General features: G+C 45.7%; 1 long non-coding RNA gene across 1 annotated transcript in view; it reads left to right on the top strand.

The window, feature by feature from the left end:
* Positions 1-25,785, top strand: part of LOC135907476 (uncharacterized) — a 268,272-nt gene extending 242,487 nt beyond the window's left edge. Inside the window, exons 3-4 of the long non-coding RNA XR_010566012.1 lie at positions 20,729-20,970; positions 25,493-25,785. This is a non-coding gene — a long non-coding RNA (uncharacterized lncRNA). The remainder of the gene's footprint in view (positions 1-20,728; positions 20,971-25,492) is intronic.
* The last annotated feature ends 1,568 nt before the right edge of the window (positions 25,786-27,353 follow it).

Raw genomic sequence — 27,353 nt, 5'->3', positions numbered from 1 at the left:
GGTCTACCAGAGAAATTGAACGAATCAGTAGAAGAACTGTCTGGAGCTGTGAACGAAAACCTTTTTCCTGTAATAGGGGTAATCACATGCAGTTTAGAACGTACACACCGACTCGGAAAGAAGCGAAAAAATATCCGGCCAGTAATACTTCGTTCATAAAACTTCAAAGAAAAAATCCGGATTTTGAGGAACTGTTCGAAGTTGAAAGGAACAGGCATTTCAGTTAATGGAGACTTTTCCAAACGCGTACTATACCGTCGTAAGCGTCTTTGGTGGAGCGCAAAGGAGGAAAGAAGGAACGGCACACGTGTGCGTCTTATTCACGATAAGCTCTATGTAAACAAGGATACTTATCTCTGGAATGACAGAAGTGCCTCACGGAAACCATGCTCAGTTGCGGGTAATTCTTGAACCACATGGAAACCCAGGTGCGCGAACATTGCTCCTGAGGCAGTGACGGTTAATAATCTGAATGCGCACAGTATCTTGAATAAAATCTTGAAGAAACCTTTGCAATAACACACTTATGATTATATAATGTGTTTATATTCTTTGTTCGCAAATGCTACCATACGTACTTGCCCTTCCTGTTATAATCCCATGAGGGATTGACAGTATGTGAAATAAAATAAATAAACCTGTTTAAAGTGCGTTGCTTCAGCATGAACCGGAGGTACTCATTGTTACTGAGACATGGTTGATTGAATGCACTGACAGCTCCGATTTCCTTCCTCCAAAATATGCAGCTTATCGTAAGAATTGTGATTCCATGGGCGGTGGTGTAGCAGTTATTTATAAAAGGTCAGTTGTGTGCATTGCACGGTACTCGCCACCAGAAACTGGATGCGTTGTGGGTGACCCGATTTTAGACGACAGTACGTTCACGTTCATTGCAGTATATCGCCCTCCGGAGTCATCAGAAGAATACGTGCTCGCTTTAAGTGACTTTTTACAGAGTGAATTTGAAAATTTAAATAGAAAAATTGTAATAGGTGGTGATTTAAACCTCCCACATATTGACTTGTCGGAATATGAAGCGGCCCAAGTTGATGTATTATTAAATTATGGGGTTTTACGTGCCAAAACCACTTTCTAATTATTAGGCACGCCGTAGTGGAGGACTCCGGAAATTTCGACTACCTGGGGTTCTTTAACGTGTACCTAAATCTAAGTACACGGGTGTTTCCGCATTTCGCCCCCATCGAAATGTGGCCGCCGTGGCCGGGATTCGATCCCACGACCTCGTGCTCAGCAGCCCAACACCATAGCCACTGAACAACCACGGCGGGTTTGATGTCTTATCATCACGCGCATTCCTGGACGTGGTGTTCTCGCTCAACTTAGTTCAAATTGTTCAAGGGCACACTCGGGTACATGAAAGGGGAGGTTCACTATTTGATCTTGTTTTTCTGAGCCCGTCTCTAGCTCAACACAAGTACACTTGTCAAGTCACGGAGGAAATTTCAGATCACAAAATGGTCGTTCTTCGCTTATTAGGCACTGGTCATCGAGAGCGCACCCCGAAGTCTGTACTGGTCCCTAATTATTCAAGAGCTGACGATGTTTCAATTTCGGACTACATCGATGTTAACTATGACAATTTTAAATGCATTGATGCATGTGAAACTTCAACGGTGAATGATGCGTGGAAACATTCTAACGAATAAGTACAAACACTAATAAAGCGGTACATACCTGACCGAAAGAAAAAATTTTAAAGGAAGAATCCTTGGATTTCGCAAAAACTTATCCATATGAAGCGTCGACTGAGGCGCATGCGTGCGACACAAGATAGTAATAAACAAAATGTAAAATGCGATGACGTCACAGCGCTCTTTTTATCGTTGAGAACTGAGTTGACCACTGCACGGAAGCGATACATGAATGAATAGCTAACCAACTTTATTAAGATAGCGCCGCAGAAGTTTCGGCGCTATCTATCAGCACAAGAAACGAGTGATGTCTATTTAACTAGCGAGAACTGCGAAGTTACCGATAATTTCCATATAGCTTGTCTTTTAATGATTATTTCGAATCAGTGTTTACGAATGATCACGGAATTTTACCGTAATATAACCTGCGCTGTCGTTCCTTGTCAATAACTGATAATGTGGTGACTCAAGAAAGCACTTTTAAGCTTCTTCTAAACCTTGATGTAAAGAAAGCAACCCGCTTGGATGGGATTTAGAATACCTAGTTTAAAATGTACGCTAAGTGGTGCTCCTATTACTTGACTGACACATTGAACAAATTTTTACAAACAGGCGAGGTTCCTAATGACTAGAAATGTGCGAAAGTAATATCGATTCATAAAGGTGGCGCTTAAGATAGCGTGAATAGCTACAGGCCCGTGTGATTGACAATCCCATGCTGCAAAACACTGGAGCATGTACTTACTAAGCACTCAAAAGAATTTATTCAAGCGCACAATCTAATGGGCAACCAGCAACATGGTTTTAGGCGGGGCTTCTCTATCGTGACTATTCTTACTGAAATAACACACTTCATTAACCAAATCGTTGACGCTAGAGGACAGGTTGATAGTATTTTTCTTGATTTTAGGAAAGCATGCGACAAAATAACGCATCCCAAGTTGTTACATAAACTTAGCACAATTTTGCGGAATGATACTCTCATCAAGTAGATTGCAGCCTATTTGACAAAGAGAGGGCAGGTGGTTTGCATCCAAGGCGCCACAAGTACGAGACGAGCGGTAGGCTGGGGGTTACCCAGGGCTCTGTCATAGGGCCACTGTTGTTCGCATTTTATGTTAATGATATGAGTAGCGGTTTCTCGCCCGACATCTTTATTAGGCATTACGCGGATGATAGAGTTATATACTCAAAGGTGGGTTCTATCTGTGATCAGGAAAAATTTAATGAACACTTGGGGATGATAGGCTGCTGGGGCCAAAAATGGCAAATGGAGTTCAATCCTAGCAAAACTGTTTTTATGCCAATTACCCGAAAAAACAAGCCACTATTATTTCTTTACACGATTCATGGCGAACCGCTCTGCAGTGTGTCAGAATATAAATACCTGGATGTTTACGTCACAAACAACTTGAGCTGGGGTCTCCACATAGATTACATCTGTGATAAGTCCCAAAAGAACCTGTGAATGATTCGTCTTAAGCTCGGTGATGCGACAACTGAAGTCAAACTTTTAGCATATAAAGCTACCATTCTGCCGTTGCTGGAATACGCATGTCCGATATGGAAACCATACACACACAAAACATCGTGAAATGTGAACTGGTACAAAATAGGCTTTAAGATTTATTTTTAACTCATTCGATCAAACGCACTCAGCAACAAGACTGAGGACACAAGCAGAAATTCTTACTGTGCAGCAAAGAATGAACATCAACAGCCTCGAATTCTTTTTCCAGATATTGCATGGCAAATATCAAACTGAAATAGCGAAAACGTAAATAATGGACACTTCACATTCGCGCACAAAGCATGGGAAGCATATAAAACCTTTGAGGCGTAACACAGAGTCCTTTAAAGATTCATTTATTGTGTGGGCTTAGAGATACATGGAACAAATTATCGTATGATGTTGCACTGTGTAATGATGTTAAAATATTTTAGAGGGCTTTGTTGAGTGAAATTACCTATCGTACTTAATGCCACTTCTAAACATTGAAATCAGAATTGGTATACCCAAATGTACTGTCTTGCTCACTTGTGTCCTGCTGAGTTATACGATAGCATTTTGTTTGTATTTGTGTTCAAATTCATAACACCTGTATGTGTGCCCAGCAAAGGAACTCCTGTTTTGGCATGTATGCTAACAGTATGGATAAACAAAATAAATAATTCAACACCATCGCAAAACTGTTCTATTTATTCATCATCGTGACTAGATGTTGAACGTAGGCTTACACTGCTTTTAGCCTATCTATCATATTAAGCTTTATTAAGACGGCTGCTACCCTCTCATTAATGCTGTGGAGTTCATCAATGTTACCCGCTATCTCCTTATGAAATAGCAATTCTACCCTGTATTCCAATATACCGAAAGCTTATTGCCGAGCTCTTGCATTACGCTATGCAAATTCTGTCTTAGACCTGTTGATAACAAGACAGGAAAGAATCACCTCTGGCAACGTGAACTCACCATAAAAATCAATAGGCATTCAACTTAAGGTCATTTACATCAGCCATTGGTCTCGGTTTGGCCTAATAACGCCCAAGTGAATAGCGGAACAGAACCGCAAATCCCGCTGGCTCCTGCTGGGTTGAAATAAAATCTTGCCTGCCTTTGAGGCGGCAATGAACCAGCCGCAACATTCTCGCGAAAGAGGTCAAAAGGTGAGTTAACCACGGCAGAAGGAGCAGCAGGGAATAGACAGCTGTCTAGCAGGCATGGAGTGCGAGACAGTGCCCAGTACCGGCGGAACAACACCGCGTCGCATCCTTTGCTAACGAACTGCGCCTGATGCCGGCAAAATGGGCGCCTGGAAGCCCTTGCGTGCGCATGACCGTCCGCCTGCATACTCACTTGTGCGCTTCGCATGCCGCTTTGCAAGCGCTCTGCTATTGGCGCCGCCGCAGTGCACGTAGATCACGAAGTGCGTTTCCGTCGCGCCGCCTCATTATAAAAGCAGCAGTGGCAGTCCTCGTCGCAGAGACGGCTATAGGTCGGCAGGCAGCGAGGTTATTCATTGCGGAAATTGAATTCTGTCCGCACGTGCGTACACAAGGGTCGCGCTTTCCCGCCATGTTATTAACCAAGACGTGGGCGAGCGGAAGAAATGGGCGAAGTTTGTTTGTTTGTTTGCTTGTTTGTTTGTTTATTTGTTTGTTTACTTCCTAACGCCGAATGAAAGGCTCGCCAGTTCCAGGCGCACGATATACACAAGCGGGAGTAAGTAAACTACAGAGAGCCGAAGAGAAGGCCGGAGAATATTGGATCCACGAGACGTAGACACCGCGCCTGCGCTCGGCAGCTTTGCTGCGCCTGGTCTCCGTACTGTTCGGATGACTGTGGTTACCGCTATTGCTGACCCGCCCAGTGGCCCAGTGACGACGGGAATCAGGCGCGTCGTGCGACGGCCGGCGAAGAGTGTGCGTCGTGACTGAGCAAGCGTGTAAATGGGAATAACGGTAGCTCCCAATTCTGGCCCATTCTTACTGTTCCCTGGGCCGGCCGAGACATTCAGTGCCTGTAGGTGCGTACGAAAGAATACGCATGCAACGCCATTCCTCCTGTTTATGTTCTTTTTTTTCCTTTTGTGCTGTTTTTACAATTCTACGAAAACGACCAAGTGTATCGGGTAAGGTTGCAAATTCTGTTAGGTGTAAAAAATAAAAGAATCGCAAAATAAAAAATAAAAAAGAAAAACAACAACAAAAAGAAAGCTCGCAAGGTGCCTTGAGAAGATCACATCACTCTTCTCCGTTCTCCATAGAGTGGTCTCGTATTCTTTGCAAAGATTTGGAAGCAGCGTGATGCCGTAAACCCAGAATAGATCTGCGGTCACCGGAGGCGGAAGCCGCGTAATGATAGAGGGCCTGCTGTCCGAGAATGTTTTCTGGCCCTAAGGAATTGATTACAATGAGCGTGCTGTGGTCTACCGAAGACGCACGGTTACCCAATGACCTAATTAAAGCGTGAGAAAAGGGCGAAAAGTACAACGTAGTGGTAACGCGTAAACTGGATGGTGTGTAATTCTCAGAAGCGAGAGATTCATTTCTAACGTGTAATTGAGTCTGGTGGTGGTGGTGGTGGTGAATTGTAGCAACAGGCGGGTTTAGCCTGGCGAACAAGGCCGGCAATTGCTCCGCCCGAGCGTCTCGCACAATACCGCTGAAGGGTTTCACCATGTGTCCATCAAACCAGTCTCTCTTAAGAACTCGATGAGGAGACGTAAAGTTTCTTTTCGGGCTATAACTGATCCCGCGGGAAATATCAGGTGTTGCAGGCACGCATGCGGAAGGTTCTTGCTTTACAGATTCTTCAGGAGAGTGTCTCTTTCATCTTGGAATTGCTGGCAGGACCACAAAAAGTGCTCAATGTCTCCTGTCTCGTTGCATGCCGAACAGTTCGGAGAATTGATTCGCCCCGTTTTAAATAACCAGGCCGGTGTATTTGCAGATCCTGTCCTTATTCGATATAGAAGTGTGGCTTCCTCTCGGTGCAATCGCTTGGTTACGCAGGGCATATGCGGTGGAACCCAAAGCGACGCAAAGTGATTTCGAATGTCAGATTTCTGCACTTGATTACTCTTTGGGGCCTTGATTTTGGGAGGATGATAGAGCGCTGCGTATGCAAGCGCATCAGCTTTTTCGTTTCCTGAGATACCAATGTGGGAAGGAATCCATTGAAACTTTACTGTGAAGCCTTTGTTGTTGAGCTCTTTCACGATGGCTAGGGATTTGCGTGGGAACTTGAGGGATGGAAAACCACGGTATATTTGTTGTAATGCGGCCTTTGAGTCCGTAAGGACAACCACATTCTGCGGAGGCAAAGTCTTTAATTTGCGCAGAGCAGAAGCTATTGCTGCGCCTTCCACAACTGCCGACGAGGCTATACAGTCCAGACGGCCAGACCACGTATATCTTAGAGAGGGTATATAGAATGCAGCTGCACAGCGGTCTTCGTCTGCCTTGACAGAGCCATCTGTGTATACTTGTAGGTGACTCGGGTAAATCGTGTTCAGGTGTTCCAGGACTAATGACTTGGCTTCTGCAGATGGAATGCAGCTCTTTGATTGCAATCGTGGTACACTTAAGTTGCATATGATGTCCTCGAATGTCCAGGGTGGTTCTATCCTTTCCCTCTGTCTCGAGCAGCGCAATCCTAATACGCGAAGCGTGTTCAATGCTGCATAAAAATGTGAGCGCGGCCTGTTACCTATACGTCGTAAGAGCGCTCTGCCGGGCGTAGACTCACTCAATCGTAGGAGCTGGATCATCAGAGCCTGGGAAGCCTGAAGTCGTAGAGGGCGTGACTCAGCTTCGTAGAGCACTTTCTTGTTTGACGCTGGCTGAGGGTCTCCAAGGCAAAGTCGGATACCTTTTCTGTGGATGGCTTCTAAGCGCTCGTATTGGCTGTCTGAGGGTGACATCAGAGGTAGCTGATACAGGATTCGACTTGTAACCAACGCTGTATGTAGCCGTAGCATGGACGTCGGGTGGTTGCCCCAGCGTATGCCAGCGACTCGCTTGAGCACATGTAGCCTGGGTGACGATGACGCCACAACGTGGTCAACACCGCGGCGCCAGAGTAGCCTGTGATCTAAGGTAACGCCCAGAAATCGGACGTTGGTGACTTGTCGAATCTGGTATCCGTCCAAATTCAGCGTCAAACGTGTAGATTTTCTTTTCACTCCAGGAAATAGTACGAATGATGATTTTTCTGCTGATAGTGATAATCCAATCGTTGCCAAGTGGCCCTGAATGGCTTTTACTGCTCCCTGGGCTATTCGTGCAAGGCGGCGATGCTGGTAGCCGGAGACCCAAATGCAGATATCATCGGCATATATAGATATCTTCACTGGTGTTCGATGGTTTAGTACACTTGGGAGGCTACTCATGGCAGTGTTAAATAATAAGGGAGATAAAACACTCCCCTGTGGCACACCGCGAAATATACGTATTTCATCGCTCAAAGTGTCGCCAAGACGAACTCTGATGCGACGATCATTGAGGAACGTATGTATGAAGTGCAAGAGATGACCCGTGACGCCTATAACTTGCAACTGGCTGATGATGGCTCTTTGAGACACGTAGTCGTAAGCCTTAGAAACATCCATGAAAACAGCAAGTGTCGACAGGCCATCCGCACTGTAATGTTCTATGTGGCTTAGAAGGTCCAGCACATTGTCTTGAGCGCTTAGACGCTGCCGAAACCCAGTCATGCACGATGGTAGTTTTCGACCCTGCTCGACATACCAAGTGAGTCTTGTGCACGCCATCTTCTCCATTAGCTTCGCTGCACACGAGGTCAGTGATACCGGTCTGTATGAGTCCAGAGCTGCAGGATTCTTTCCAGGCTTCAGAACCGGTACCACCCATGCTACCTTCCATAAATGCGGGATAGCCCCACTGGCCCAGACTTGGTTAAAAAATGCCAGCAAATCACGCCGTCTCTCAACCGGTAGGTTAGTCAGCATCTGATTACTGATGAAGTCAGGTCCCACCGCACAGCGACGTCGGAGGCTGCTCATAGCTAGTTCCAGCTCTCTGAGTGTGAAAGGAGCATCCATTATAGACGACGATAGCAGCGGTGGCGGGTTGGTTGTGCCAGCTGACCTTCGGGAAGAGTATATTTCAGCGAAGTCATTCGCAAGGCAAGCGAGTGTCTTGCCTAACTTCAATGCTAGGGCTTCAAATGGCTTGTTTGGTCGAAAGTTTCCAGCAAGGTTATTAACTACCCACCATATCCTTGGAACTGGCGTGAAGACCGATAGGCTTGCACAAAATGATGCCCATTGATCTCTTCTTAGTTTTCTTGTATAACGTCGAATTACTGCGTTAATCCTGTTGTATATAGTCTTCATTGATGGGTTGCCTTTCGTCCTCATCAGCCTCCGTTCCGCTCTTCTACGGGCAGCGCATAGATTTTTGAGCTTTAGATCGGGAGCGGGGAAGTGGTCGGGTAGCTTCAGCTCAGCGGTAGCCAATCTCTTGCTACGTAGCATGTCCGCGAACAGGTTTCCAGGTGATTCGCTTAGGCCGTCCCTGTATGTATCCCAATGCGTCACAGGACAGGATCTTCGGCCGTTGGTTCGATATCCAGCAATGTTAACGAAGACAGGAAAATGATCACTGCCCATTCTATCTTTACTAGTCGTTGACGATGCGAGGATGTCCGTTGAGTGTAATGTCAAGTCAATGACACTGTAAGAGGCCGGTGGTCGAAAAAACGTTGGCTGTTTGTCATTTGCCACGCAGAGCCCCTCGGTGTTTAAAGCGATAACAATTTGCTACAGAGAACAGAGTCTACAGAGAACAGAGAAATATGAGTCTATTTACTTCATACACTGGTGTTAGAGCACATCATTTTGAAGACGACGGGAAACCATTGCGGCTACTGTCGAAAAATACCGGCGGTATTTATCAGGCCCATCTGAAACACTGTGAGGATCATCCCTTCGAAAACTGGTTGATACCTAAGCTCCTGCCCTAACCATGGATGACTATACAGCTGTATAAGGGGAGATGCAGGAGAAAGGAAAGCGATAAGGTAGGAATTTTAACCAAAAATGCATTGGCCTAAGCGTTTCGGTTCCAATAGGGGACGATTGTTCAGTCTTTCAAGCACTGCGCACATCACTTGCCTCATGGCATCATAAATAACATAGAGAAGGTGTGTAAATGTCTTGTCGCCCACGGCGGCCGCATTTCGATGGGGGCGAAATGCGAAAACACCCGTGTACTTAGATTTAGGTGCACGTTAAAGAACCCCAGGTGGTCGAAATTTCCGGAGTCCTCCACTACGGCGTGCGTCATAATCAGAGAGTGGTTTTGGCACGTAAAACCCCATAATTTAATTTTAATTTTAATGTCTTGTCGCCATAGCATGTGTGGCTGAAGGCCATTCCAGCAAAGAAGACATATAGGTATTGGTAAGTGCGGCGCGGAGCCATAAACGGTACAACATGACTAGAAAAAGAAAAAAGAAATGATAGAAGAAAATGGAGTTTATCATAACATAGTAGATATTTCTTCCATTTGAAAAGTTATTGATCACTTTCTCCTTAAGCGCGAGGCATTGAAATCGACAGCAAGGTTAACGTGACGCTGAAGCTACTCGGGAGGTGTTCTCACAATATGCAGGGGAGATATTTGCCTGACGCAGCACGTGAGGGAACTTCTGCTGCGTAAGCAACGCCCTGGCAGCTACAAGGCGTCTCAGAACGCTCGCGTGATGACAATTTTTTTTATTTATTTGTACATACTGCAGCCCGATCGGGCTATTGCAGGAGAGGGTGTGAAATGCAGAGAAATGAAAATAGTAAGTAATACAGGCCCAATATGAACAATACAAACAAACACAAACCAAAACTATTCAATGGCCGCCAAGAATACGTTTAAAGGAAGAGAACGAGTAGCACCAGGCAAAGAATTCCAGTACTCGATTACACGGGGAAATAAACTGTATTTAAATGTGTTTGTACGGGCGAAAGAAGGTGCGATGTTTAGGTGATGGTGACTTCTAGTATTAGAAGGTTTCGCAGGAGTTAGGTAGTTATCCGAAGATATACGGCAAGAAGAGTTAATAACGCAATGCAAAAACTTCAGTGATTCCGTGCGTCGGCGATCTGAGAGCGGTTCTAAGCCTAGGGATGAAAGCGCTGTATACGGTGAAAAATCCCTATCGTACCTACGGCATATGAAGCGGATCGCTTTCTTTTGGATGGCCTCAATTTGATTAATGTGCCGCCTGTTGTGTTGCAACTATCACGCATTGATGGCGAATTAGATGAGACAGACGAAAACCCAAACGCGTTTGTCAGCGTTTGTCAGTTTACTTGTCACCAAAAAAAAAAAAACGCTAGGTTGCTTGCACACAGATGTTCAGTAGGAACGTTATGAAGTACATACGTGCGCACAGCGCTCATGCCTGCAGCGGGAGGCAGAAGGCTGCACTCGCTCCGTTGCCGACCCAATTGAGCGGAGTATGACGGTCCGTTCACTTGATGTCGTGCATTTTGCAGTCAAGGAGGAGAAAAAGAAAGAGGGAAAGAGCGGCAGGTTAGCCAGTGCAAGCATAGGGAAAGAAATTCAACAAGGGCGGACACTCCCATAGAGCCCAGCGGCGAAATTGACAGCAGCGTGCCAAGAGGTGAGAATAACGCTTTCCGGTTTCGGTTTTGGACGCGCGCGTTTTGAACGCTAGGTAACGCACGCTACACGGGCTGCGCTGCTCGGCGCCCTTTCATTTTTTTTTTTTTGCTTCTGCTGTGCAACCGCGCGCGGTCTCGCTGTGGAATCATTCGTTTAACTAAAGCGATTGCGAACGATCTTTACAAGCCTCCATCGAATCTGTGCCGCGTGCAATTTCATAATGTAGACGCAAAACGCCTTGTAAAAAATGAAATGTTTATTTGGCTTTATGTAAACGCTCATTCCGGGCATTTTATGCATTCATACATCATTGTGGCAACAGGTAAGCAGCAGTAGTTCCCGTATGAAGCTCCACCGGACGGCATCCCCTGAAAAATAGTAAATTACAAGCATGTGTCATTCTACTTTTTAGACCTTATAGGAATACTGCGTGTAGAGGGGAAACGTGCGAAAATGGTGAATGGGCGACATAGAAACAAAAGCAATTCACTTTTACACACATGGCGTCGAAAATACCCGACTCATTCAAAGCTGTACTAAGAATTATGAAAAATGCTTCTGATTTCCAAGCATTACCCCATTCCCGGGCATTATTTCCTGCACTTTAAGAGCACAAATGCACGGGCAATTGCGCGTTACTAAAAAAAATAATAATAATAGATAAACTTGGCCACAACCGACGCGATAGTACGCTACTTACCCAGACGTGGCCACTATACAGGCTATATGCCAGAACATGCAAAAGACTCGCATAATGCTTTCTACTCGCACTGAAGAGAAATGCTTGGATGCAAAGCCTGTTTGAAGTCGCTGAGAAGAAAGAACTTTTGAGTTCTTGGTTCTGAAGCTTCTCGGCGTTATCTTTTACGCGTTCTGCCGGCGCAAGCAACACACTCCAGTGTTATCACTCTTGGCAATCGCTCGTCGCGTCTTCGACAAGCGTGAGTACCGAAAGAAGGTATATGTTGCGGGGCCATAGAAAGGCGTCACAAACTTGTCTAAGATTCAGTATACGCCAAACTAACTGTAACCACGGCCGGCTTGCTTTTTTGCTGCGTCACAACCCCAGGCGTGGCAAGCGTGCCTCAAAAGTATCCCACACACTAACAAATTATAATTTTGGGCGTCAGAGAATGCGTCACAAACTTGTCGCAGTAAGATTCAGTACACGCGAAACTAACTTCATCACACGGCCGAGTTGGTCTTCGCCAACTGCGTCACAAAGCCAGGCGCGGCGAACGTGCCCAAAAGCTTCCGAAGTTATGATGTTGTGGCTCATAGAAAGCATCGTAAACATCTCCCAGCACGAATCATTAACTCTAATTAACTATGCCAGGACGGCCGAGCTGTTTTTCGCTAATTGCGTCACAAGTCTCGGTTCCGTACGATAAAAGCCAAAATTACTGGAAATGCGTCGCAGACTGTCGAACAAAATTTCTCACGTTGCCGTCGTCCAATAGTGCAGTGGTGCCGTGTCGAAGTGCAGAAGGAACGCCAGAATACCCTGGGAGACAAACGCGCAACATACGAAAGAGACGGGTCGCCGAACAGGCGAACTTCACATTCGCAACCGGCCTCGCTGGCTTCGGTGGCCAGTCTGACGCATGACGTATGCATCGGTCGCGCCTGGCGTGCCGTTAGCTTGTTGCTAGGTGACCCAAGAAAAATAAGTCGCAAAGTATATGTTTATTTATACGCAAAACTTTTTAGTTCTAGAGGGATAGAATAAAAATATAAAACGGTTGTCTGCGCATTCTTTTCAGATTCTCTTTCTTTTTTTTTTTCGACGCTCGCGTCAACTAACGGATGGGATTAACACTAGGCGTGACATGTTTCCTGTTGCCAGTTTTCGCCGGGTGTCACCTCTTGTTGAGTTTCTGTCTCTATGGTGCAAGTATCGACTGGCTACCCTGCGCTGGGGAAAGTGATAAAGAGAATAAAAGGTGATAGAAGGAATAAAAAATAATGAGAGAAATAGTGCGCACAATAACGCGATGCAATGGGCTCCAATTTTCAAAGCCGGTCGCACAGTTCGCAAGGGCTTAAAAATTTGAGCGGCGCATTTAAGGCCTTACGTGCCGAAATCCGTCTTGACCAGTGTCCTAGGATTTTTTCGCTCCCCAAAAGGCTCATCGTCCAGTTTTTCGAGCATTGTCGCAAGCACTTTTCTTGCCACACTGTAAAGGAGACAATCGCAGAAGAAGTGCTTGATCGTCTCCTTGCAGCCGCAGGTGTCGCAAGCAGGGCTGTTAGCCATTCCAATGCGGAAGAAATAAGCGTTCGTGAATGTCTGTCATGAGTCGCCGGTAACGCACGTGCAAATATGTGAAGATGACGACGCCGATTGCGAAATGGAGAGTGGGCACGTAATGCCAGAAGCACGTGAAGCGGGAGAGGAAAATGAAGAAAAAGGAGACGATGGCGGAGATGAGAGGACATTGCTGACATGGACAAGTAACAGGGCAGACACCTCTCCAGCTGTAGTCTGGAGACTGGAAGCGGCAGCTTCGAGGACCGCGAACCGGAGAGGGTTGGTCGGCGACACCTCCAGCTCCTGAGCCCCAACGGCGTCGCTCGCAATGGAGGTCGACGACGAGGCGGCGTCGGAACCACGCAGGCCAACGTCAGATGCCACACTGGGCCTAAGTTCGACACGACTGGTGAAGCTCAGAACGTTCGATTTCTCATATATATATATATATATATATATATATATATATATATATATATATATATATATATATATATATATATATATATATATATATATATATATATATATATATATATATATATATATATATATATATATAGCAAAGGGCTAGTTGGTTTTTTATGTATATAGCTAGTATTATGAGAGAGAGAGAGGGAGAAAGCAAGGACAGGAAAGGCAGGGAGGTCAACCAGAAGAGTATCCGGTTTGCTACCCTACACTGGGGGTGGGGGAAAGGGGAATAGAAAAAGTAGAAAGGGAGAAAGTGAGCACTGAGTACGTGTGGGCGGGACACTATGCACAGGGACACTATAAACGGTCTCTTAAACCGGTGTACCTCAGGTATTGCAGTAATGCACGATTCGCTTTTCGTGCCAGTGACGGGTGTGGCCACGGTCCGAGTATCTTTGACTCGGTGAAAGGTCGTAAGTCTAGTCGGTGCAAAATTTCCTGCAGAGAGAGGCGTTGTACATCGTAGCGGGGGCAGGTACACAATAGGTGCTCGATGGTCTCCTCGCACCCACAGGAATCACACATTGGGCTCTCGGCCATTCCCAAACGAAAAGAATATGAGTTTGTGAACGCTACTCCTAGACACAAGCGGTTAAGCAAGGTTGCTTCACCGCGGGAAAGGCTAGATGGCACTTGTAGCCGTAGCGTGGGGTCCAGTTTATATAATCGGCAGTTGAAGGCACCTGAACTCCAGAGATCTTGCGACTTTTTGCGTGCATGTAGGCGAAGTTCACTGGCAGCGTTCGACCTCGCCAAAGGTATTAAACGCGTCTGGGTATCTTCGTGGGCAGACCGGGCAGCCTTGTCTGCTAGGTTGTTGCCGACAATGCCACAGTGAGCAGGAATCCATTGAAATGTAATGGTGTGCCCTCTTTCCAGAGCATGGTGGTTTACTTCCCTGATGTCAGATATCATCTGCTCGTATATTCTGTGACGTAATGCAGACTTGATGCTGTGAAGGGCTGCCTTAGAGTCACAAAATACCACCCATTTCTCTGTTGGCTCTTCGGTGACGTACATCATAGCGGCATGGAGAGCTGCAAGTTCTGCCGATGTCGATGTAGTCGTGTGCGACAATTTGAATTTAACTCTAACCTTCTTGGCTGGAACGACGAATGCGGCAGTTGAGCTGGCACGTGAGGTCGAACCATCGGTATATATATGTATGCGGTCATGATACGTCTGGTGTAGTAATAGGAGCGTAAGTTGCTACAGAGCCGGCAATGGATGATTGGACTTTTTTGTAATTCCAGGAATATCAAAATTCACTTGAGGCTGTCGTAGGCACCACAGGGGACATGAAGGCTTTGTCGCCGGTGTAAAAGATGACGGTATGCCCTCTTGATGAGCGCTAATCACTCGTGGAAAGGTAGCTTGAGGTCTTTCGGCTGGTAGGGAGGTCAAATGATGGTCGGGGATCCTTGACAGATGGTGAATGTGCGCTCTGAGAGAGTCGACAACTACGTGTGTCTGGATCATATGGTCCCCAGCGATGGCAACTGTTGCTGCTGTTGCCGTGCACCGAGGCAGCCCTAAACACGTGCGTAGGGCTTGACCTTCTATGCTCTCCAAGGCGCGAAAGCTCGTCTTACATGCATTTGGCAACACTGGTAGACTGTAACGTAGGAGTCCGAGAAACAGTACCCTGTAGAGCTGCATCATAGAATGGACTGGTGTGCCCCAGTTTTTGCCGCAGAGAAATTTAAAGACCTGAGCAATGGCAACCAATTTCTTCTTTAGATAGACGCAGTGAGGACTCCACGAGAGGTTGCGGTCAATGATTACACCCAGAAAGCGATGTGTCTTAGAATAGGATACCGCTTTACCATTGACTGAAACAGGATACGATGACATTTGTTTGCACGTAAAGCCAACCAGTGCGCACTTTTCAGTAGACACGCTGAGGCCTTGTTCTCGTAGATAAGATGCCGTCATGGTTGCCGCCCGCTGAAGACTGGCTCGTACCTGAGGTCGAGTCACCGCAGAAGCCCAGATGCAAATGTCGTCGGCGTATATTGAGACGTGAACTGACCGCGGTAGGTACTCCGCTAGTCCTACCAAGACGAGGTTGAACAGAATGGGGCTCAACACTCCACCCTGCGGCACACCACGCCTGATGTAATGTTCCGAAGTTGGGCCGTCTTCAGTCTGTAAGAAAAAGCACCTCTCAGTTAAATAGTCCCGAATCCATTGATACATCCGGCCACCAACTCCAACAGCCTCAAGCGAGTTCAGTATGACCTCATGGGCGACGTTGTCGTGTGCTCCTTTAATATCTTGAAAAAGTGCCACTGATAGGCGCTTGAGGCTTTTTTTTATTTTGGACCCAGGTTACGATGTCAATGACCTTGTCGATGGACGAGCGACCTCGACGAAAGCCCGTCATGGCGTCCGGATAGATGTTGAATTGCTCTAGGTACCATTCCAAGCGAGCAAGAATCATTCTTTCCATCACTTTACCGACGCAGCTCGAAAGCGCAATCGGACGGTATGATGAGAGCTCAAGCGGAGACTTTCCAGGTTTCAGAATGGGGATCAAGCGGCTCGATTTCCATTGTCTAGGAACGGCGCCGGTCTGCCAAGACTCATTGTAGTAGCTCATCAGCTCATCACGTGCGTCATGTTCAAGGTGGCATAGGGCAGCATACGTGATGCCATCAGGTCCTGGTGACGACGAACGCCTGCAGGTCGCCAACGCAGCATCGAGCTCTTCGAGTGAAAAGAGCACTTTCATTTCTGGTACACGTGCCTCAGGGATGTCATTCAATGCTGCGAAAGTAATGGTAGCCGCGGACCCAGCAACCCATGCACAGAACTGTTCAGCCACTTGAAGTTCCGAGCGGAGTTGGTATAGGGCCAGTGCAGCAAAGGGCTTCGTTTGATGCGGAGATGTGCGAAGTTCCCTAACAGCTAGTATTAGCTAGTACCTATTAGCTATTAGCTAGTATTATGAGTTTCTCGTGTGTGTATAGGATTCATGGTTCATCAGTGTATTTTATTGTTCGCTTTTATTCATTCGAATTTTTTCTTGGGATAAAAGTTTTTTACCCTGTTTGCACTGTGTCTCGGCCTTTTTCTGGAGCGCTCGAATTCCTGACAATTGGCGAGCGTGCAAGGATTTACTTCCGGCCCTGTTACGGATTTTTGTGGTTTAGAGATAGGCTGGGATGAAATTGTAGCCACGATTCGGGGAGGGGGGTGAGCTGAAGCTGACGAAGGAACGGAAGGAAAGAAAACGCGTTCGCAATGCTTAAAGAGTTGAACGCGAGCCGCTTCGAAAGGCTAATGAAAGGCGACAACAGTATCTGGAAGAACAGATAAAGATGAAGCGAGAACTCGTGCCTGCTTTGCAGTCAAAAGAAGGAAGTGATGTTGAGCTAGGTGGTAGATGTATTGGTGCGGGTGAGCAACAAGGTAAGGCCAAGATGCCAGAAGCAGTCAACGTGATTCGCAGCACTCATAGCTCACCTGACAAACTAGTGGCCTGAAAAGAAGACGTTTCTGGCCAAGACGAATACAGGTAAAAAAGTTTTACGATTAAAATTATGGGGTTTTACGTGCCAAAACCATGACCGTATGATGGGGCACGCCGAAGTGGGGGACTCCGGAAATTTGGACCACCTAGGGTTATTTAACAAGCAGTTGAATCTAAGTACATGGGTGTTTTCGCATTTCGCCCCCTTCTAAATGCGGCCGCCGTGACCGGGATTCGGTACCGCGGCCTTGTGCTTAGCAGCCCAACACCATAGCCACTAAGCAACCACGGCGGGGCGTTTCACGACTGGCGAGAAAGAACTGTACATAAAGCAAGCAATGACAGCAGACACAGAAATAGAGCGAGTAGAGAACGAAGAGAAAGAAATAGTAAACACGCGAAAGAGAAAGAATACATCGAAGAAATACTTTGAGGAAAGTAAAGAGAGGAAGAACATTCACAGTAGGTTAAAAGTAAGATGACGTAATGAAACACGTCTGCTTGAGAAGATGAGCAGTGGGGGGGGGGGGGGGGGGCGGATTAATAAGAGAATAAAAGAAACCGGAGTTTAATCAGAGCCATGCAGAGCCGCACAGGAAATGCGGAGGCGTAGGAGAGAGAGGAAAGCAAATAGGAAGTAGAAAATCGCGGAATTTTCGAAAGCGGCAGAAAAAACGGTGCAGACATTTGGAGTAGAGCGACTTAGTTTCTCATGTTAGTTGATGCTTAAGATAACAAGCAGTGTAAATTGTTTTTTTCCTGTTGAGAGAGCTGTGTTGAAGTACATTTAGGGGATCAGTCGTTTGGTACCGTGAGGTGATATACGGAAAGTGTACGCATAGTGGTGTTGGGATGATTCCTTGTGAACTTGGTGTGACAAGTCCGAGGTGTACAGTGACCAGTTTCTTGGGCAAAAAACTCTTCAAATGGGGGCCCATGTCATGTGTCACCAGCAACGCACGTGCAAATACTTGAAAAAGACGGCGACGCCACGCTGTAACGGAGACATTCACAGAGGAGGTGCTTGATCTTCTCCGCGCGGCCGCAATTGGCGCAAGCAGAGCTGTCAGCCATTCCAAAGCGGAAGAAATATGCGTTCGTGAATACAACGCCAAACAGGCGTTCGTCAATACCACGCCAACCCACAGGCGGAACAAAAGTGTTGCTTCTGCTCGTGGTATTCCTGGTGGACGACGAAATTTCAAACGTGCATTCAATCTGCGTTGGTAAATTCACATGTATTCGAGAGTCTTTGTCCAAGATCACGCGTGGATCGAAGCTTCGTGGCTGCGTCTGCTCTCGACAGGGGTACTGATATACAGTGGACCGCGCCACGGGCTGATATGGAAGCGTCATCCGCACTGTCATTACCAGAAATATTGCAGTGACCCGGTATCCACTTATAAATTATGTTGTGCCCCTTGTCAATTTCGTGATGGTGAAGCACTAGGATTTCTGCGACTAGCTGCTCGCTAGGTCTATGATTGAACGGTGACACACACTGGAGGGCTGCCTTCGAATCACAAAAGATGGGCCATAAATGTGAGTATTCGTCACCAATAAACTCGATAAACTCTATAATATAACTCTATAAACTCGGTCGTATAACTTAATGCATTACCAAGTGTGCAACACAGGAGGAGGAGAGACAAAGAGGCGGAAAGACAGGGAGGTTAGCCAGTGTAAGTACCGGCGGGCTACCCTGTGCTGGGGAAAGGGGCAAAGGGAATAAAAGGAGAAAGAAGAAGAGGAAAAAAACGAGAAATCGGAAAATTCACGCAGCAACGCGATAGTACGCGATACAACCCTCAAAGGCGATCGCACAATTCTCATGTCCTTAAATACATCAGCAAAGCCCTTAAGGCCTTGAGAGCCGAAGCCCGTCTGGACCAGTGTCCTAGAGCTTTTCCCTCTATAAAGGGGCGATTGTCTAGTTTTTCGAGCGCGGTCACGAGCACTGTTCTTGACACTTTGTGGCTGGGACAGTCACAAAGGAGGTGCTCAATCGTCTCCTCGCAGCCGCAGGTGTCGCAAGTAGGGCTGTCGGCCATCCCAATGCGGAATGAATAGGAGTTCGCGAATGCCACGCCGAGCCACAGGCGGCACAAAAGTGTTGCTTCCGCTCGTGGTAACCCTGGTGGTAGACGGAGTTGCAGACATGGATCCAATCTGTGGAGATGTGCGTTCCTGAACTCATCGGTGTTCCACAGATTCTGCGTAAGCTCGCGGGCGAGGGAGCGAAGACTTGTGGCTGCGTCTGTTCGTGACAGTGGTATTGGTATAACGTGGGCACCATCGTGGGCCGATCGGGCGCCATCATCCGCAATGTGATTGCCCGAAATTCCGCAGTGACCCGGTATCCACTGGTAGATGATGCTGTGCCCCTTGTTGATTGCGTGATGGTGAAGTAGTCGGATGTCTGCCACTAGTTGCATATTTAGCCCGTGGTTGAAAGGGGACATCAGACACTGGAGAGCTGCCTTCGAGTCACATAAGAGGGACCATGACTGCGACGATTTGTGACAAATAAACTCTAGAGCAGCACGGATAGCTGCGAGTTCTGTAGCCATCGATGATGTAATGTGAGATATCTTGAACTTGAAGGTGACAGACTCTGCGGGAATTACCACTGCTCCAGCTGAACTATTTGAGGAGACAGAACCATCCGTGTAAGCGTGGATGCGTTCTTTGTGTTTGTCATGTAGGAATGAAAGCACGGTTTGTTTGAGGGCGAAAGATGACATCTCCGTTTTCTTTTTGATACCGGGAATAACAAGAAGAGCCTGGAGTGGATGGAGCCGCCACAGCGGTAGAGATGGTCGTGCTGCAGGCGTGAAGTTTGATGGTAGAGTTCCGTGGTTGGCGGCAATAATCCTGCTAAACGCTGAACGAGGTCGAGCGGCAGGAAGGGAGGCGAGATGATGCAATGGAAGTCGCGCGAAGTGCCTGATATGCATCCTTAAAGCGTCGGCTTGAAGATACGTTTCGATAGGGTGGTCATGCGCGATGGCTATTGTTGCTGCCGTGGATGCACATTTGGGAAGTCCAAGGCAAATTTGTAGAGCTTGAGCTTTTACAGACTGGAGGGCACGGAGGTTGGTCTTACTGGTCCCACCCAGTACAGGTAAGCTACAGCGCAGGAGACCGAGGAACAGTGCGTTATAGAGTTGGAGCATCGCACTCACAGACGCACCCCACGACTTTCCCGCAAGAAATCTGAGCACGTGGGTTATCATGAGTAATTTCCTTTTTAGGTATGAGGTATGTGGACTCCAGGAGAGGTCTCGATCTATTATCACTCCTAGAAAGCGGTGCGTCTTCTCGTAGGCTATCGTATGTATTAATTCTGACAACGTACGGTTTCATTGCTTTGCGCGTGAAAGCGACCATAGAGCACTTCTCGGAGGACGCCTCCAGGCCTCGCGCTCGAAGATAACCTGATGTTAGTGTGGCCGCTTTTTGAAGTCTTGCGCGCACCTGGGGACGCGTCGTTCCTGAAGTGTGCAGCAGGCTTTCGCCTTGACGTGTCACAGGAGTGACACATGCTGCCGAACTTTCTTTGAGTACAGGCTGTGGACTCGCATTTACAAGATGTTGTTATGCTAGAATGGTACGCAAGAGAAAGTTCTAGCCAATCTTGATAATGGTCCTATTTGAGCGACCCGCATAGCCTAGCTCCAGCCCAAACTGTACGAAAGGCTGAGACCTCTTTCTGTCACATTTCAGATTGATTTCACCGCAAGCTGCCAGACGAAACCATAAGCTGCCGCCGTCGCTACGAAGCTGACAAGTATCTGATCGTCACTGCATCTACCCTGCTGCTTATCAAGATTCCAGGAATGTCACGTGTTGGCAGCGCCTACTTAAAGCCAGAACACCACGTCATCGTCACCATTTGAGCGATCCGCATAGCCCAGCCCCAGCCCAAATGGCAGGAAAGGCTCAAAAGTCTTTCTGTCACATTTCAGGTACGCAGTGTTTATTTTTATATCGTCACTTCAGCTGAAGACGGCCCTTGTTGATCGCTCTCCGGGTATTCACTTTGCCGTCAAATGCCGAACTTGAAAAAGAGATTAAGTCCCTAAAATTGTCACTTCAAGAGCTAGCACATGAGCTTCGAACAGCACTTTCTCTCAGCGAGAAAAAAGGTATTACCTCAGAACAAGGAAATTCTGGAAATATAGATAAGTCTTGCATTTTTGAGCAATGAGTACGACAACATTAAAGCAGAACCAAACGCTACACTTGCTGAGAGCAACGTTCTGAAGAAAGAAAATGAGTAATTGAAAAACTCAAATGCCGTCCACGCAAAAGAAATCGCACAATTAAAACAATAACCGCGCATGAACAACGTTTAGATACGTGGGGTACCGAACGCTACAGACAAAAATCTTGTGACTAGGTCACAGACCTAGTAGTTGACATTGGCACGAAAATTGCATACCCTATTGCCCCTTGAGACATTGATACTCTTCACAAAGTACCCACTGCTAATAGCCCGAGAGCAAGTAACATCATAGTTCGGTTTGTCTCGAGAGACAAAAGGGAACATTTTCCAGAGAAAAGCCAAAAAAGCTCGGCTGACGGCGAAAGATCTCGACAAAAGCAAAGATTCTAGCCAAGTGTTTTTTAAAACCACTAAAGTCCACTCTGAAGACCGCTCTGAAGCACTGAAACTGAATAAAAGCAAACAATGGCACTTCTTGTGGAAGGACCAATTTGTCATAAACGCAAGAAAAACCACAACCAGTGCTGTCCACAGATAAGATCACGAGATGGCTTACTAGTCATCACATGAGGCTGCGCTTCAACGACAGCTGGAAGGAAAAAAAGGAAAAAAACACACCAAGATGGCGGTTGAACTTCTAGAACCACGAACATTTAGTTCACTGTTATCCACTTCATATGATTTATCATAACTGCATCTGAGCATAAGGAGCCTGCAGAAACATTACGAAGAATTTGTTGACCTTTGCGCAACACTACGCCACATGGTTCACTTCATTACTTTATCAGAAACTTGGTTATTTGAATACACGTGTCAAACATATCCGCTCCCCGGCTTTCATCTAGAGCTCGCTTGCAGGCGAAGCTTATCATAGAGCACTACAACTAAGGAAACTGTGCATGGTGGTGTCGCTCTTTACGTAAGAAACGACGTAATATACAGAGTTATAGCAGACATCGCTTTTAAATCTACATGATGCGAAGTGCTCGTTATCGAAATACCATGCACCAGACAAGGCAGCCAGAAGCCTTGTACCTCATAAACATGAACTCACATTAGTAGGCGTTGTCTACAGGTCACCCCAAAACAACAAAAATGAGTTTGTATGTGAATTAGATAAGTGGCTTGATAACAACAGTAATAATACTACTCAGAATATTATAGCGGGTGATATCAACATTGAAATTAATCGTACCAACACTTATATCTGCACAGACCTGATAACAAGCTACGGATTCCAACAATTAATCAGATTTCAAACACGCATACTAATTCAAGACAGAGCACATTGGATCACATAATCACAAACACATCTGGCACTAAATTTTCAAGTGGAACAATAGCACCTGACATTAGTGAACAGCTTCCTATTTTCGCAACCATCAGAGCCAGTAGCCAGTTATGTCCTGAGCAAAAGCGTATAACTTACAAGCATGACATCATTTTTGATGCCCTAATGAAAGAAAACTGGCACTCTCTATATTCAGCAGACACAACTGGCAATAAATATGCACAGGTAATGAAAATATTTAACAGACGCAAAAACAAGGTGAATGTGTTTTAACGGTATCCAGGAGAAATGCAAAGTGAAAACCATGGATAACTGCCACAATCCAGAGTCAATACATCACAAAGATAACATGTATAGAAAACTAAAGCGAAAACCACACAACGCCACTTTAGAAAACAAATATACAACATACGAGAAAAAGCTTAAAAGCCTAATCATGGTTTCTGAGCGAAATTATTTTCAAGCTAAAATTAAACAAGCACATGGTGACTCAAAAGCTACATGGAAAGTGATAAGTATTGCCCTAAACACGCGCAACGCAAACATTATATGTGGAATCTCGGTAAATGACCCGATAGTAAGTGGTCCTTCTATTATTGCTGAAAGCTCGAACAGCTACTTCACGACAAGGACCAATAATTTAATTGTAAATAACTAACGTAAATTACAATCAGACACAATCACAACAACTAAGCCTTCCAATTCTCTTTTTCTTAACCCTATATACTGACCCTCAGGAAGTCAAGAACGTAATCCTCTCTTTAAGAAATACTTCATGAAGGAGTCTAAACATGGTATCGGTGTCCTTGCTCAAACATTGTTCGATGATTTTATGCGAACCCCGGTCACATATCATTAACGAAATGTTCGCTTCAGGGTCATTCCTGACGCTACTAAAAATTACCAAGGTGGTACCAGTCTTTAAGAGAGGGACAAGGTGATCACCCGCCGTGGTTGCTCAGTGGCTATGGTGTTGAGCTGCTGAGCACGAGGTCGCGGGATCGAATTCTGGCCGCGGCGGCCGCATTTTGATAGGGGCGAAATGCGAAAACACCCGTGTGCTTAGATTTAGGTGCACGTTAAAGAACCCCAGGTGGTCGAAATTTCCGGAGTCCTCCACTACGGCGTGCCTCGTAATCAGAAAGTAGTTTTGGCACGTAAAACCCCATAATTTAATTTTTTTTAGGGACAAGATGAACGAGTTCAATTACCCACCAATATACGTATTGGCTCCGTTTTCTAAGGTTCTTTTCACAGCGCATAGCATTTAGGCTAAATAGCAATATGGATATATAAAAAGAAAGTCAACTGAGACAACGTTAATTAACATTGTGGAAAAAAACTAAAATAAACATAGAAAGAAAATTATTAACAATGGGTACCTTCATGGTCCTCACCAAGGCTTTTGATCTTGTGAACCACGACATCTTACTAAAAAAAAACTTGATAAGTATGGTATTCGGGGAGCGCCCTTAAGCCTAATTAGCACATATTTGAAAAACCGGCGACAGTACGCAATGCTTAAAAATATGTCGTCATCCCAAATGAAAACTAACACCGAAACTCGCCAGGGACCCATATTAGGGCCTTTTCTTTTTCTGGCATACATCGACGTTTTACCCGACTATCGCTCAGAAGACTGCATTTTATACGCAGACGATACCAATATTTTCCTTGCAGCTGGTACGAAAACAAACATTTACAAAAAAGGAAATGATGTCCTGCTAAAACTATCGAACTGTGTTCAATCTAACTGCCTACTGGCAAACACAAACAAAGGTAGCTGTAAAACTTTAGCTGCAAAACACACCCGACTAATAAACACTATATCATTAAACTTCGACAACTCTCCTTTACAAAGGGTTAACGAGACGAAATTTTCAGGTGACTACCTCGGCAGTCAACTAAAGTGGTATAAACATATCCATGAAACTACATTAACCATCTATATAATAATCCCAATATTGTATAAACTATGTTACATTTTTGCTTTGAACACACTCCGTACTCTTTATGTCAGTTTTGTACGCTCGCATATTACGTATGCTATTAACATATACGGACTCACTTACCCCATCACTTTATTGCCAATTATTGCAGCACAACATACAGCGCTTCGAGGTATTGTCTTCCTAAAAAGATTACCTATTACTTAATATACTGCCCGCGAAACATTGCATTGATTACCGCGTTCCCGTTTTGCTTTACAAAATCATGCACAAGATTATATTATGTCCTTCCGTAAAAATTAATTATCAAAATACCACATGCCCATTACGATCGGTCACCTCGAAAACGCTAACCGTTCAAAAATATCGCACTGATTATGGATAGTTTTCATTCTCGCACGCCGTATCGCAGCTATGGAATAAATTACCAACAGATCTAACAGCACAACAGCTATTTATCAGCTACAAAACTAACCTTCGCTCTTTTATGCTCGCGTCATTTGCTCAGTGAGTATGTACTATATTTGTACTGTATCACACATTGTTTTTTTTTCTCACGCACTCTAGTGTTTATATAACAGCATATAACATAGGAACCCCCATCACAACTCCTACGAGAGTTATAGAGTTATAGGGCCCCACTTTTATGTCATACCCAATGTATTTATCGTCACGTGATTAATAAAAGAACTTCAACTTGAAGATGTATTAACGAACGCGTCCGGCTAATGGCAAAGGGCACTTACGAACAATAAGCTTTCCAAATTCGGCCCCTGAAAAGCAGAACAATAAATTACGGGGTCTAACCTACCAAAACAATACAAGGCCTGTAATATAGACGCTGTCGTGGGTGTCCGGATTTACTGCGCATGCTTGGGGCTCTTTAGCATGCTCGCCGAACACGATACACCATGCACTCCGCCTCCATCAAGATGCCGCCGCCGTCACCGGGAATAGCGTGGGTATGCCGCAAGCACACGGAACAGAGCGTGCATGAACCATGCGCCGTCTCCTTGTTGCAGGCCGTGCCATCCAACAAAATACTGACGTCACCAATGCTAGAGCATCACATTGAAAAAGCAGCGACCACAACAAGGCGTCCCCAAGGCTTTGTGGCCATGACGAGCAACTTCAATACCGAACCGTGGAATGATGATGTGGACATTTTGGATAGCTATAAAATCCTGCATCGCTCCAGTGGGCATGGCGAAAGCACACGGAGCACTGCTTTCCCATGCGCCCTCTTTTCTTTTTGTAGATTAGTATTGACTACCCGCACAAAAGCGATCATAAATATTTCATTGTAGTACTCTGTCCCCGCACTCTATAAACTCTTGTATCTGATTGTTACCATGTGTGTACGCTATTTCTCTGTGGCGCTATTGAAGAAAATCCGGGCAGCAGGCTAATAGTATCAGTTTGGCTGAAGTGAAACATACAATACCCTAACCTGTGAAAACTCGTAAGTTTGACATGTGGTTCACTCATCTAAAAATGAAGTTTCCGTTGATTTACCATTCTTGTTCAAAGCAGATGCTCCGTTTTCTAGCAGATAGCTCAGCTCAGCTTCCCAGCACAAACTGCGCATGCGCTCTGACTGCCAGGAGTATCATCAATAAAGCTGAAAATCTTGAAGTATATTTTCTTTCATATGATCGGCGCATAGCAATATTAACGTAAACGTAGCTTCATTATAAAATAAGTGACTAAGAAATTGCTCTTCAGGGTTACGTGACATGCAGGCTTGATCGCGTCTGACGGGGCGGCGGTGTAGCGGTTATTCATAAATCTTCTTTAAATGTTTGCCTTCCAGATCAAATAGCTGACCACGAAAGCGTGTTTCTAAATGTTTCATTAGTTGGGTTTCTTGTACTGCATGTTCTTTTTTCAAAATCTAGGGTGTTACGGGCCAAGACCACGGTATCATTGTGAGGGACGCCGCAGTGGTGGACTTCGGTTTATTTTGCACCACCAGGGGATCTTTAATGTGTCCGCAATGCACGGGACATAGATGTTATTGCATTTCGCCCCGATCGAAATGATGTCGCCGTGGCCGGGATTTGATACAGAAAGCTGTAACGGAAGTTTATCATGTTGCTCTACAGTTTTATTAGTGCCACTTTTCATCTAATCATAAAATTCGACAACTTCATTAATTTTCACGACTAGTTATGTAATTAGGCGGAATGCAAGAAATACTCTGAGTATCTCCAAGCGACGACAAACAACATTACCTTTGTTCTCTCCGACTATGTGGCATCTACATATTTTCAAATCTTGGTGCACCATATATATATATAGTTGGGACACCCTGTGTATAAATGAATTGGTAAATGCAATAAGCAAAACATGAACAAGGTAAAAGCGGGAGCCAACATTTCCACAAGTTGACCTGTCTTTCTCAAGGCGACCTATGCTTTCCTCGGCACATTATATATGGGTAGGGTTCTTCTAAAGGAGAGAGGGGGTAAAGCGGGTGGGCGAGGCAACGACCGAAACTGTGTTAGCGGCGAAGATTTAGAATTGAAAAGAAAGGTGTGCTGTTCAACGTCGATGGAGGAATGTGAGGAAGTGCCTTGTGTCAGCCCGCCGTGTGTTTGTTTCGCGGAAGGGGTTTGGACGACGGGGGGGGGGGGGAGAGAGAAAAGGGGGTATTATCTGCTTCGCTGGAGGTCAGTGAGCTATTGTCTCTCTTAAAGCGGGAATAAAAGAATAGGCAGAAAATGGTGCTCGCGGAAAAAGAAATTACCAAGATGAAATAAATATGTAAATAAAAGCAAGAAAGAAACCGAAGAAAAAATACACTAAGGAACCCAATGAAAAATAAGTAAGTGGTGTTGCCCATAGCATGAAATTTAGCATAGCGAACACATTCCAAAGCTC

This window comes from Dermacentor albipictus, chromosome 1, assembly GCF_038994185.2.
Source record: "Dermacentor albipictus isolate Rhodes 1998 colony chromosome 1, USDA_Dalb.pri_finalv2, whole genome shotgun sequence".
Classification (NCBI taxonomy): domain Eukaryota; kingdom Metazoa; phylum Arthropoda; class Arachnida; order Ixodida; family Ixodidae; genus Dermacentor; species Dermacentor albipictus.
This window is presented reverse-complemented; position numbering and strand designations above follow the sequence as displayed.